The 9,749-nt window shown below is 53.1% G+C and overlaps 29 non-coding genes across 29 annotated transcripts; 14 read left to right on the top strand and 15 right to left on the bottom strand.

Annotated features, from left to right (window-relative positions):
* The first annotated feature begins 27 nt into the window (after positions 1 to 27).
* On the top strand, positions 28 to 99 carry Trnam-cau (transfer RNA methionine (anticodon CAU)). The gene has a single exon. It is a non-coding gene; the product is annotated as a tRNA-Met (tRNA).
* Positions 100 to 344: 245 nt separating this feature from the next.
* Trnad-guc (transfer RNA aspartic acid (anticodon GUC)) lies at positions 345 to 416 on the bottom strand. Its single transcript has one exon. It is a non-coding gene; the product is annotated as a tRNA-Asp (tRNA).
* A 107-nt stretch (positions 417 to 523) lies between these two features.
* Positions 524 to 615, bottom strand: Trnai-uau (transfer RNA isoleucine (anticodon UAU)). Its single transcript is given in 2 exon segments — positions 524 to 559; positions 578 to 615. It is a non-coding gene; the product is annotated as a tRNA-Ile (tRNA).
* Positions 616 to 993: 378 nt separating this feature from the next.
* Trnar-acg (transfer RNA arginine (anticodon ACG)) lies at positions 994 to 1,066 on the top strand. The gene has a single exon. It is a non-coding gene; the product is annotated as a tRNA-Arg (tRNA).
* Positions 1,067 to 1,353: 287 nt separating this feature from the next.
* On the top strand, positions 1,354 to 1,425 carry Trnam-cau (transfer RNA methionine (anticodon CAU)). The gene has a single exon. It is a non-coding gene; the product is annotated as a tRNA-Met (tRNA).
* A 245-nt stretch (positions 1,426 to 1,670) lies between these two features.
* Positions 1,671 to 1,742, bottom strand: Trnad-guc (transfer RNA aspartic acid (anticodon GUC)). Its single transcript has one exon. It is a non-coding gene; the product is annotated as a tRNA-Asp (tRNA).
* Positions 1,743 to 1,849: 107 nt separating this feature from the next.
* Trnai-uau (transfer RNA isoleucine (anticodon UAU)) lies at positions 1,850 to 1,941 on the bottom strand. Its single transcript is given in 2 exon segments — positions 1,850 to 1,885; positions 1,904 to 1,941. It is a non-coding gene; the product is annotated as a tRNA-Ile (tRNA).
* A 378-nt stretch (positions 1,942 to 2,319) lies between these two features.
* On the top strand, positions 2,320 to 2,392 carry Trnar-acg (transfer RNA arginine (anticodon ACG)). The gene has a single exon. It is a non-coding gene; the product is annotated as a tRNA-Arg (tRNA).
* Positions 2,393 to 2,679: 287 nt separating this feature from the next.
* Positions 2,680 to 2,751, top strand: Trnam-cau (transfer RNA methionine (anticodon CAU)). Its single transcript has one exon. It is a non-coding gene; the product is annotated as a tRNA-Met (tRNA).
* Positions 2,752 to 2,996: 245 nt separating this feature from the next.
* Positions 2,997 to 3,068, bottom strand: Trnad-guc (transfer RNA aspartic acid (anticodon GUC)). The gene has a single exon. It is a non-coding gene; the product is annotated as a tRNA-Asp (tRNA).
* A 107-nt stretch (positions 3,069 to 3,175) lies between these two features.
* Positions 3,176 to 3,267, bottom strand: Trnai-uau (transfer RNA isoleucine (anticodon UAU)). Its single transcript is given in 2 exon segments — positions 3,176 to 3,211; positions 3,230 to 3,267. It is a non-coding gene; the product is annotated as a tRNA-Ile (tRNA).
* A 378-nt stretch (positions 3,268 to 3,645) lies between these two features.
* Positions 3,646 to 3,718, top strand: Trnar-acg (transfer RNA arginine (anticodon ACG)). Its single transcript has one exon. It is a non-coding gene; the product is annotated as a tRNA-Arg (tRNA).
* Positions 3,719 to 4,005: 287 nt separating this feature from the next.
* On the top strand, positions 4,006 to 4,077 carry Trnam-cau (transfer RNA methionine (anticodon CAU)). Its single transcript has one exon. It is a non-coding gene; the product is annotated as a tRNA-Met (tRNA).
* A 245-nt stretch (positions 4,078 to 4,322) lies between these two features.
* Positions 4,323 to 4,394, bottom strand: Trnad-guc (transfer RNA aspartic acid (anticodon GUC)). The gene has a single exon. It is a non-coding gene; the product is annotated as a tRNA-Asp (tRNA).
* Positions 4,395 to 4,501: 107 nt separating this feature from the next.
* On the bottom strand, positions 4,502 to 4,593 carry Trnai-uau (transfer RNA isoleucine (anticodon UAU)). The gene is given in 2 exon segments: positions 4,502 to 4,537; positions 4,556 to 4,593. It is a non-coding gene; the product is annotated as a tRNA-Ile (tRNA).
* A 378-nt stretch (positions 4,594 to 4,971) lies between these two features.
* Trnar-acg (transfer RNA arginine (anticodon ACG)) lies at positions 4,972 to 5,044 on the top strand. The gene has a single exon. It is a non-coding gene; the product is annotated as a tRNA-Arg (tRNA).
* A 287-nt stretch (positions 5,045 to 5,331) lies between these two features.
* On the top strand, positions 5,332 to 5,403 carry Trnam-cau (transfer RNA methionine (anticodon CAU)). Its single transcript has one exon. It is a non-coding gene; the product is annotated as a tRNA-Met (tRNA).
* A 245-nt stretch (positions 5,404 to 5,648) lies between these two features.
* On the bottom strand, positions 5,649 to 5,720 carry Trnad-guc (transfer RNA aspartic acid (anticodon GUC)). The gene has a single exon. It is a non-coding gene; the product is annotated as a tRNA-Asp (tRNA).
* A 107-nt stretch (positions 5,721 to 5,827) lies between these two features.
* On the bottom strand, positions 5,828 to 5,919 carry Trnai-uau (transfer RNA isoleucine (anticodon UAU)). Its single transcript is given in 2 exon segments — positions 5,828 to 5,863; positions 5,882 to 5,919. It is a non-coding gene; the product is annotated as a tRNA-Ile (tRNA).
* A 378-nt stretch (positions 5,920 to 6,297) lies between these two features.
* Trnar-acg (transfer RNA arginine (anticodon ACG)) lies at positions 6,298 to 6,370 on the top strand. The gene has a single exon. It is a non-coding gene; the product is annotated as a tRNA-Arg (tRNA).
* A 604-nt stretch (positions 6,371 to 6,974) lies between these two features.
* On the bottom strand, positions 6,975 to 7,046 carry Trnad-guc (transfer RNA aspartic acid (anticodon GUC)). Its single transcript has one exon. It is a non-coding gene; the product is annotated as a tRNA-Asp (tRNA).
* Positions 7,047 to 7,153: 107 nt separating this feature from the next.
* Positions 7,154 to 7,245, bottom strand: Trnai-uau (transfer RNA isoleucine (anticodon UAU)). Its single transcript is given in 2 exon segments — positions 7,154 to 7,189; positions 7,208 to 7,245. It is a non-coding gene; the product is annotated as a tRNA-Ile (tRNA).
* A 378-nt stretch (positions 7,246 to 7,623) lies between these two features.
* On the top strand, positions 7,624 to 7,696 carry Trnar-acg (transfer RNA arginine (anticodon ACG)). Its single transcript has one exon. It is a non-coding gene; the product is annotated as a tRNA-Arg (tRNA).
* A 287-nt stretch (positions 7,697 to 7,983) lies between these two features.
* On the top strand, positions 7,984 to 8,055 carry Trnam-cau (transfer RNA methionine (anticodon CAU)). Its single transcript has one exon. It is a non-coding gene; the product is annotated as a tRNA-Met (tRNA).
* Positions 8,056 to 8,300: 245 nt separating this feature from the next.
* Positions 8,301 to 8,372, bottom strand: Trnad-guc (transfer RNA aspartic acid (anticodon GUC)). Its single transcript has one exon. It is a non-coding gene; the product is annotated as a tRNA-Asp (tRNA).
* A 107-nt stretch (positions 8,373 to 8,479) lies between these two features.
* On the bottom strand, positions 8,480 to 8,571 carry Trnai-uau (transfer RNA isoleucine (anticodon UAU)). Its single transcript is given in 2 exon segments — positions 8,480 to 8,515; positions 8,534 to 8,571. It is a non-coding gene; the product is annotated as a tRNA-Ile (tRNA).
* Positions 8,572 to 8,949: 378 nt separating this feature from the next.
* On the top strand, positions 8,950 to 9,022 carry Trnar-acg (transfer RNA arginine (anticodon ACG)). The gene has a single exon. It is a non-coding gene; the product is annotated as a tRNA-Arg (tRNA).
* A 287-nt stretch (positions 9,023 to 9,309) lies between these two features.
* Trnam-cau (transfer RNA methionine (anticodon CAU)) lies at positions 9,310 to 9,381 on the top strand. Its single transcript has one exon. It is a non-coding gene; the product is annotated as a tRNA-Met (tRNA).
* Positions 9,382 to 9,626: 245 nt separating this feature from the next.
* Positions 9,627 to 9,698, bottom strand: Trnad-guc (transfer RNA aspartic acid (anticodon GUC)). Its single transcript has one exon. It is a non-coding gene; the product is annotated as a tRNA-Asp (tRNA).
* Between the last annotated feature and the right edge of the window lie 51 nt (positions 9,699 to 9,749).

The raw sequence follows: 9,749 nt of genomic DNA, 5'->3' as shown, positions 1-9,749 counted from the left end.
TGGCGAAGAGCGGGCGCAAGCCTAGCCAGCAGAGTGGCGCAGTGGGAGCGTGCTGGGCCCATAACCCAGAGGTCCGTGGATCGAAACCACGCTCTGCTAAAACTATTTATTTTGCGGACTGCGTCGAGCTCTATTATTACGCCCACAGCGTGGGCTGGGGTGCTTTGACTCAGCGTTAACAGCAAACCCCGTAATTCTGAAGTGTGAAGAATGCGAGAACCACTTCCTAAGATGTAGCATTTTTTAAGATTTCGCACCAACTACACTCCACGGTCGCAAAGTTAATGCTCTTACGACCCCCATACGGGCAACACTCGAACAGGTTTGTGAGATAAAAATCGCACCTCCCCGGCGGGGAATCGAACCCCGGTCTCCCGCGTGACAGGCGGGGATACTAACCACTATACTACCGAGGAAGACGCAGCTAGCGTCTCGAATGCACAATTATGTTACTCAAATAGCTGATACATCTCAAACCTAGCCTCCTGTTGCTGTCAGGGACAGCTGCTATGAAATAAAAGTATGCCCCAGGTGAGGCTCGAACTCACAACCCCGGCATTGCTCACGGCTACTGCCTTATAAGTACCGTGCGCTAACCAATTGCGCCACTGGGGCTACAACACAGCGCTCTCAGTTAGCGGTATTCACTTTGCTGCAAACCAGTGGTGGCCACAGAAACATACGATCGCCACCTGATGCCATACTGCGACTTTGGCACCTGACTACCAATGCTTCGTGCTATTCTTGTTTCATATGCTACGCTTACATGCACATCAACCGGCTCTCGTCGTCGAGAAAACGCGGGAAAACGCGCGCCTTGCCTTCTGCTACCTGTCGAACAGCGAGAGCAGATGCGTGGCAAGCTCTAAGCTCTGCAGGCGCACTGCGGCCACGCAGCTGCACGAAAGGTACCTTCCTTGGGAGCTTGCTCAGCCATGGAGAACACGTTTCTTAGCCAATTGCACTTGTCTCGTAGAAAGAAGTGCTGCCATTGGCCCTGTGGCGCAACGGATAACGCGTCTGACTACGGATCAGAAGATTCCAGGTTCGAATCCTGGCAGGGTCGGCATTTTGTTAGTTGCCGACGCGTAGCTGGGCAGTGGATTTCGTATGTCGCCGCATCGTGGAGTGCTTTGTTGCTCCTGTGCATCTCGCAGCTGCATGTCGAGTCGATCGTGGTAAATATCGCTGCCTGCAAGCGTCAGCGTAGCGTCAGTCGAGCAAAGTCGAGACAAGTCAAGCTGAGAGCTGTAGGAGATGATACGCAATTAAATACAGGCGTGTGAAAGCGACGCAGACAACACTTCCCAAGTGTCCCACGTCACGTGGCGAAGAGCGGGCGCAAGCCTAGCCAGCAGAGTGGCGCAGTGGGAGCGTGCTGGGCCCATAACCCAGAGGTCCGTGGATCGAAACCACGCTCTGCTAAAACTATTTATTTTGCGGACTGCGTCGAGCTCTATTATTACGCCCACAGCGTGGGCTGGGGTGCTTTGACTCAGCGTTAACAGCAAACCCCGTAATTCTGAAGTGTGAAGAATGCGAGAACCACTTCCTAAGATGTAGCATTTTTTAAGATTTCGCACCAACTACACTCCACGGTCGCAAAGTTAATGCTCTTACGACCCCCATACGGGCAACACTCGAACAGGTTTGTGAGATAAAAATCGCACCTCCCCGGCGGGGAATCGAACCCCGGTCTCCCGCGTGACAGGCGGGGATACTAACCACTATACTACCGAGGAAGACGCAGCTAGCGTCTCGAATGCACAATTATGTTACTCAAATAGCTGATACATCTCAAACCTAGCCTCCTGTTGCTGTCAGGGACAGCTGCTATGAAATAAAAGTATGCCCCAGGTGAGGCTCGAACTCACAACCCCGGCATTGCTCACGGCTACTGCCTTATAAGTACCGTGCGCTAACCAATTGCGCCACTGGGGCTACAACACAGCGCTCTCAGTTAGCGGTATTCACTTTGCTGCAAACCAGTGGTGGCCACAGAAACATACGATCGCCACCTGATGCCATACTGCGACTTTGGCACCTGACTACCAATGCTTCGTGCTATTCTTGTTTCATATGCTACGCTTACATGCACATCAACCGGCTCTCGTCGTCGAGAAAACGCGGGAAAACGCGCGCCTTGCCTTCTGCTACCTGTCGAACAGCGAGAGCAGATGCGTGGCAAGCTCTAAGCTCTGCAGGCGCACTGCGGCCACGCAGCTGCACGAAAGGTACCTTCCTTGGGAGCTTGCTCAGCCATGGAGAACACGTTTCTTAGCCAATTGCACTTGTCTCGTAGAAAGAAGTGCTGCCATTGGCCCTGTGGCGCAACGGATAACGCGTCTGACTACGGATCAGAAGATTCCAGGTTCGAATCCTGGCAGGGTCGGCATTTTGTTAGTTGCCGACGCGTAGCTGGGCAGTGGATTTCGTATGTCGCCGCATCGTGGAGTGCTTTGTTGCTCCTGTGCATCTCGCAGCTGCATGTCGAGTCGATCGTGGTAAATATCGCTGCCTGCAAGCGTCAGCGTAGCGTCAGTCGAGCAAAGTCGAGACAAGTCAAGCTGAGAGCTGTAGGAGATGATACGCAATTAAATACAGGCGTGTGAAAGCGACGCAGACAACACTTCCCAAGTGTCCCACGTCACGTGGCGAAGAGCGGGCGCAAGCCTAGCCAGCAGAGTGGCGCAGTGGGAGCGTGCTGGGCCCATAACCCAGAGGTCCGTGGATCGAAACCACGCTCTGCTAAAACTATTTATTTTGCGGACTGCGTCGAGCTCTATTATTACGCCCACAGCGTGGGCTGGGGTGCTTTGACTCAGCGTTAACAGCAAACCCCGTAATTCTGAAGTGTGAAGAATGCGAGAACCACTTCCTAAGATGTAGCATTTTTTAAGATTTCGCACCAACTACACTCCACGGTCGCAAAGTTAATGCTCTTACGACCCCCATACGGGCAACACTCGAACAGCTTTGTGAGATAAAAATCGCACCTCCCCGGCGGGGAATCGAACCCCGGTCTCCCGCGTGACAGGCGGGGATACTAACCACTATACTACCGAGGAAGACGCAGCTAGCGTCTCGAATGCACAATTATGTTACTCAAATAGCTGATACATCTCAAACCTAGCCTCCTGTTGCTGTCAGGGACAGCTGCTATGAAATAAAAGTATGCCCCAGGTGAGGCTCGAACTCACAACCCCGGCATTGCTCACGGCTACTGCCTTATAAGTACCGTGCGCTAACCAATTGCGCCACTGGGGCTACAACACAGCGCTCTCAGTTAGCGGTATTCACTTTGCTGCAAACCAGTGGTGGCCACAGAAACATACGATCGCCACCTGATGCCATACTGCGACTTTGGCACCTGACTACCAATGCTTCGTGCTATTCTTGTTTCATATGCTACGCTTACATGCACATCAACCGGCTCTCGTCGTCGAGAAAACGCGGGAAAACGCGCGCCTTGCCTTCTGCTACCTGTCGAACAGCGAGAGCAGATGCGTGGCAAGCTCTAAGCTCTGCAGGCGCACTGCGGCCACGCAGCTGCACGAAAGGTACCTTCCTTGGGAGCTTGCTCAGCCATGGAGAACACGTTTCTTAGCGAATTGCACTTGTCTCGTAGAAAGAAGTGCTGCCATTGGCCCTGTGGCGCAACGGATAACGCGTCTGACTACGGATCAGAAGATTCCAGGTTCGAATCCTGGCAGGGTCGGCATTTTGTTAGTTGCCGACGCGTAGCTGGGCAGTGGATTTCGTATGTCGCCGCATCGTGGAGTGCTTTGTTGCTCCTGTGCATCTCGCAGCTGCATGTCGAGTCGATCGTGGTAAATATCGCTGCCTGCAAGCGTCAGCGTAGCGTCAGTCGAGCAAAGTCGAGACAAGTCAAGCTGAGAGCTGTAGGAGATGATACGCAATTAAATACAGGCGTGTGAAAGCGACGCAGACAACACTTCCCAAGTGTCCCACGTCACGTGGCGAAGAGCGGGCGCAAGCCTAGCCAGCAGAGTGGCGCAGTGGGAGCGTGCTGGGCCCATAACCCAGAGGTCCGTGGATCGAAACCACGCTCTGCTAAAACTATTTATTTTGCGGACTGCGTCGAGCTCTATTATTACGCCCACAGCGTGGGCTGGGGTGCTTTGACTCAGCGTTAACAGCAAACCCCGTAATTCTGAAGTGTGAAGAATGCGAGAACCACTTCCTAAGATGTAGCATTTTTTAAGATTTCGCACCAACTACACTCCACGGTCGCAAAGTTAATGCTCTTACGACCCCCATACGGGCAACACTCGAACAGGTTTGTGAGATAAAAATCGCACCTCCCCGGCGGGGAATCGAACCCCGGTCTCCCGCGTGACAGGCGGGGATACTAACCACTATACTACCGAGGAAGACGCAGCTAGCGTCTCGAATGCACAATTATGTTACTCAAATAGCTGATACATCTCAAACCTAGCCTCCTGTTGCTGTCAGGGACAGCTGCTATGAAATAAAAGTATGCCCCAGGTGAGGCTCGAACTCACAACCCCGGCATTGCTCACGGCTACTGCCTTATAAGTACCGTGCGCTAACCAATTGCGCCACTGGGGCTACAACACAGCGCTCTCAGTTAGCGGTATTCACTTTGCTGCAAACCAGTGGTGGCCACAGAAACATACGATCGCCACCTGATGCCATACTGCGACTTTGGCACCTGACTACCAATGCTTCGTGCTATTCTTGTTTCATATGCTACGCTTACATGCACATCAACCGGCTCTCGTCGTCGAGAAAACGCGGGAAAACGCGCGCCTTGCCTTCTGCTACCTGTCGAACAGCGAGAGCAGATGCGTGGCAAGCTCTAAGCTCTGCAGGCGCACTGCGGCCACGCAGCTGCACGAAAGGTACCTTCCTTGGGAGCTTGCTCAGCCATGGAGAACACGTTTCTTAGCCAATTGCACTTGTCTCGTAGAAAGAAGTGCTGCCATTGGCCCTGTGGCGCAACGGATAACGCGTCTGACTACGGATCAGAAGATTCCAGGTTCGAATCCTGGCAGGGTCGGCATTTTGTTAGTTGCCGACGCGTAGCTGGGCAGTGGATTTCGTATGTCGCCGCATCGTGGAGTGCTTTGTTGCTCCTGTGCATCTCGCAGCTGCATGTCGAGTCGATCGTGGTAAATATCGCTGCCTGCAAGCGTCAGCGTAGCGTCAGTCGAGCAAAGTCGAGACAAGTCAAGCTGAGAGCTGTAGGAGATGATACGCAATTAAATACAGGCGTGTGAAAGCGACGCAGACAACACTTCCCAAGTGTCCCACGTCACGTGGCGAAGAGCGGGCGCAAGCCTAGCCAGCAGAGTGGCGCAGTGGGAGCGTGCTGGGCCCATAACCCAGAGGTCCGTGGATCGAAACCACGCTCTGCTAAAACTATTTATTTTGCGGACTGCGTCGAGCTCTATTATTACGCCCACAGCGTGGGCTGGGGTGCTTTGACTCAGCGTTAACAGCAAACCCCGTAATTCTGAAGTGTGAAGAATGCGAGAACCACTTCCTAAGATGTAGCATTTTTTAAGATTTCGCACCAACTACACTCCACGGTCGCAAAGTTAATGCTCTTACGACCCCCATACGGGCAACACTCGAACAGGTTTGTGAGATAAAAATCGCACCTCCCCGGCGGGGAATCGAACCCCGGTCTCCCGCGTGACAGGCGGGGATACTAACCACTATACTACCGAGGAAGACGCAGCTAGCGTCTCGAATGCACAATTATGTTACTCAAATAGCTGATACATCTCAAACCTAGCCTCCTGTTGCTGTCAGGGACAGCTGCTATGAAATAAAAGTATGCCCCAGGTGAGGCTCGAACTCACAACCCCGGCATTGCTCACGGCTACTGCCTTATAAGTACCGTGCGCTAACCAATTGCGCCACTGGGGCTACAACACAGCGCTCTCAGTTAGCGGTATTCACTTTGCTGCAAACCAGTGGTGGCCACAGAAACATACGATCGCCACCTGATGCCATACTGCGACTTTGGCACCTGACTACCAATGCTTCGTGCTATTCTTGTTTCATATGCTACGCTTACATGCACATCAACCGGCTCTCGTCGTCGAGAAAACGCGGGAAAACGCGCGCCTTGCCTTCTGCTACCTGTCGAACAGCGAGAGCAGATGCGTGGCAAGCTCTAAGCTCTGCAGGCGCACTGCGGCCACGCAGCTGCACGAAAGGTACCTTCCTTGGGAGCTTGCTCAGCCATGGAGAACACGTTTCTTAGCCAATTGCACTTGTCTCGTAGAAAGAAGTGCTGCCATTGGCCCTGTGGCGCAACGGATAACGCGTCTGACTACGGATCAGAAGATTCCAGGTTCGAATCCTGGCAGGGTCGGCATTTTGTTAGTTGCCGACGCGTAGCTGGGCAGTGGATTTCGTATGTCGCCGCATCGTGGAGTGCTTTGTTGCTCCTGTGCATCTCGCAGCTGCATGTCGAGTCGATCGTGGTAAATATCGCTGCCTGCAAGCGTCAGCGTAGCGTCAGTCGAGCAAAGTCGAGACAAGTCAAGCTGAGAGCTGTAGGAGATGATACGCAATTAAATACAGGCGTGTGAAAGCGACGCAGACAACACTTCCCAAGTGTCCCACGTCACGTGGCGAAGAGCGGGCGCAAGCCTAGCCAGCAGAGTGGCGCAGTGGGAGCGTGCTGGGCCCATAACCCAGAGGTCCGTGGATCGAAACCACGCCCTGCTAAAACTATTTATTTTGCGGACTGCGTCGAGCTCTATTATTACGCCCACAGCGTGGGCTGGGGTGCTTTGACTCAGCGTTAACAGCAAACCCCGTAATTCTGAAGTGTGAAGAATGCGAGAACCACTTCCTAAGATGTAGCATTTTTTAAGATTTCGCACCAACTACACTCCACGGTCGCAAAGTTAATGCTCTTACGACCCCCATACGGGCAACACTCGAACAGGTTTGTGAGATAAAAATCGCACCTCCCCGGCGGGGAATCGAACCCCGGTCTCCCGCGTGACAGGCGGGGATACTAACCACTATACTACCGAGGAAGACGCAGCTAGCGTCTCGAATGCACAATTATGTTACTCAAATAGCTGATACATCTCAAACCTAGCCTCCTGTTGCTGTCAGGGACAGCTGCTATGAAATAAAAGTATGCCCCAGGTGAGGCTCGAACTCACAACCCCGGCATTGCTCACGGCTACTGCCTTATAAGTACCGTGCGCTAACCAATTGCGCCACTGGGGCTACAACACAGCGCTCTCAGTTAGCGGTATTCACTTTGCTGCAAACCAGTGGTGGCCACAGAAACATACGATCGCCACCTGATGCCATACTGCGACTTTGGCACCTGACTACCAATGCTTCGTGCTATTCTTGTTTCATATGCTACGCTTACATGCACATCAACCGGCTCTCGTCGTCGAGAAAACGCGGGAAAACGCGCGCCTTGCCTTCTGCTACCTGTCGAACAGCGAGAGCAGATGCGTGGCAAGCTCTAAGCTCTGCAGGCGCACTGCGGCCACGCAGCTGCACGAAAGGTACCTTCCTTGGGAGCTTGCTCAGCCATGGAGAACACGTTTCTTAGCGAATTGCACTTGTCTCGTAGAAAGAAGTGCTGCCATTGGCCCTGTGGCGCAACGGATAACGCGTCTGACTACGGATCAGAAGATTCCAGGTTCGAATCCTGGCAGGGTCGGCATTTTGTTAGTTGCCGACGCGTAGCTGGGCAGTGGATTTCGTATGTCGCCGCATCGTGGAGTGCTTTGTTGCTCCTGTGCATCTCGCAGCTGCATGTCGAGTCGATCGTGGTAAATATCGCTGCCTGCAAGCGTCAGCGTAGCGTCAGTCGAGCAAAGTCGAGACAAGTCAAGCTGAGAGCTGTAGGAGATGATACGCAATTAAATACAGGCGTGTGAAAGCGACGCAGACAACACTTCCCAAGTGTCCCACGTCACGTGGCGAAGAGCGGGCGCAAGCCTAGCCAGCAGAGTGGCGCAGTGGGAGCGTGCTGGGCCCATAACCCAGAGGTCCGTGGATCGAAACCACGCTCTGCTAAAACTATTTATTTTGCGGACTGCGTCGAGCTCTATTATTACGCCCACAGCGTGGGCTGGGGTGCTTTGACTCAGCGTTAACAGCAAACCCCGTAATTCTGAAGTGTGAAGAATGCGAGAACCACTTCCTAAGATGTAGCATTTTTTAAGATTTCGCACCAACTACACTCCACGGTCGCAAAGTTAATGCTCTTACGACCCCCATACGGGCAACACTCGAACAGGTTTGTGAGATAAAAATCGCACCTCCCCGGCGGGGAATCGAACCCCGGTCTCCCGCGTGACAGGCGGGGATACTAACCACTATACTACCGAGGAAGACGCAGCTAGCGTCTCGAATGCACAATTATGTTACTCAAATAGCTGATACATCTCAAACCTAGCCTCCTGTTGCTGTCAGGGACAGCTGCTATGAAATAAAAGTATGCCCCAGGTGAGGCTCGAACTCACAACCCCGGCATTGCTCACGGCTACTGCCTTATAAGTACCGTGCGCTAACCAATTGCGCCACTGGGGCTACAACACAGCGCTCTCAGTTAGCGGTATTCACTTTGCTGCAAACCAGTGGTGGCCACAGAAACATACGATCGCCACCTGATGCCATACTGCGACTTTGGCACCTGACTACCAATGCTTCGTGCTATTCTTGTTTCATATGCTACGCTTACATGCACATCAACCGGCTCTCGTCGTCGAGAAAACGCGGGAAAACGCGCGCCTTGCCTTCTGCTACCTGTCGAACAGCGAGAGCAGATGCGTGGCAAGCTCTAAGCTCTGCAGGCGCACTGCGGCCACGCAGCTGCACGAAAGGTACCTTCCTTGGGAGCTTGCTCAGCCATGGAGAACACGTTTCTTAGCCAATTGCACTTGTCTCGTAGAAAGAAGTGCTGCCATTGGCCCTGTGGCGCAACGGATAACGCGTCTGACTACGGATCAGAAGATTCCAGGTTCGAATCCTGGCAGGGTCGGCATTTTGTTAGTTGCCGACGCGTAGCTGGGCAGTGGATTTCGTATGTCGCCGCATCGTGGAGTGCTTTGTTGCTCCTGTGCATCTCGCAGCTGCATGTCGAGTCGATCGTGGTAAATATCGCTGCCTGCAAGCGTCAGCGTAGCGTCAGTCGAGCAAAGTCGAGACAAGTCAAGCTGAGAGCTGTAGGAGATGATACGCAATTAAATACAGGCGTGTGAAAGCGACGCAGACAACACTTCCCAAGTGTCCCACGTCACGTGGCGAAGAGCGGGCGCAAGCCTAGCCAGCAGAGTGGCGCAGTGGGAGCGTGCTGGGCCCATAACCCAGAGGTCCGTGGATCGAAACCACGCTCTGCTAAAACTATTTATTTTGCGGACTGCGTCGAGCTCTATTATTACGCCCACAGCGTGGGCTGGGGTGCTTTGACTCAGCGTTAACAGCAAACCCCGTAATTCTGAAGTGTGAAGAATGCGAGAACCACTTCCTAAGATGTAGCATTTTTTAAGATTTCGCACCAACTACACTCCACGGTCGCAAAGTTAATGCTCTTACGACCCCCATACGGGCAACACTCGAACAGGTTTGTGAGATAAAAATCGCACCTCCCCGGCGGGGAATCGAACCCCGGTCTCCCGCGTGACAGGCGGGGATACTAACCACTATACTACCGAGGAAGACGCAGCTAGCGTCTCGAATGCACAATTATGTTACTCAAATAGCTGATA

This window comes from Schistocerca serialis, unplaced genomic scaffold (genome assembly GCF_023864345.2).
Source record: "Schistocerca serialis cubense isolate TAMUIC-IGC-003099 unplaced genomic scaffold, iqSchSeri2.2 HiC_scaffold_1265, whole genome shotgun sequence".
NCBI lineage: Eukaryota > Metazoa > Arthropoda > Insecta > Orthoptera > Acrididae > Schistocerca > Schistocerca serialis.
This window is presented reverse-complemented; position numbering and strand designations above follow the sequence as displayed.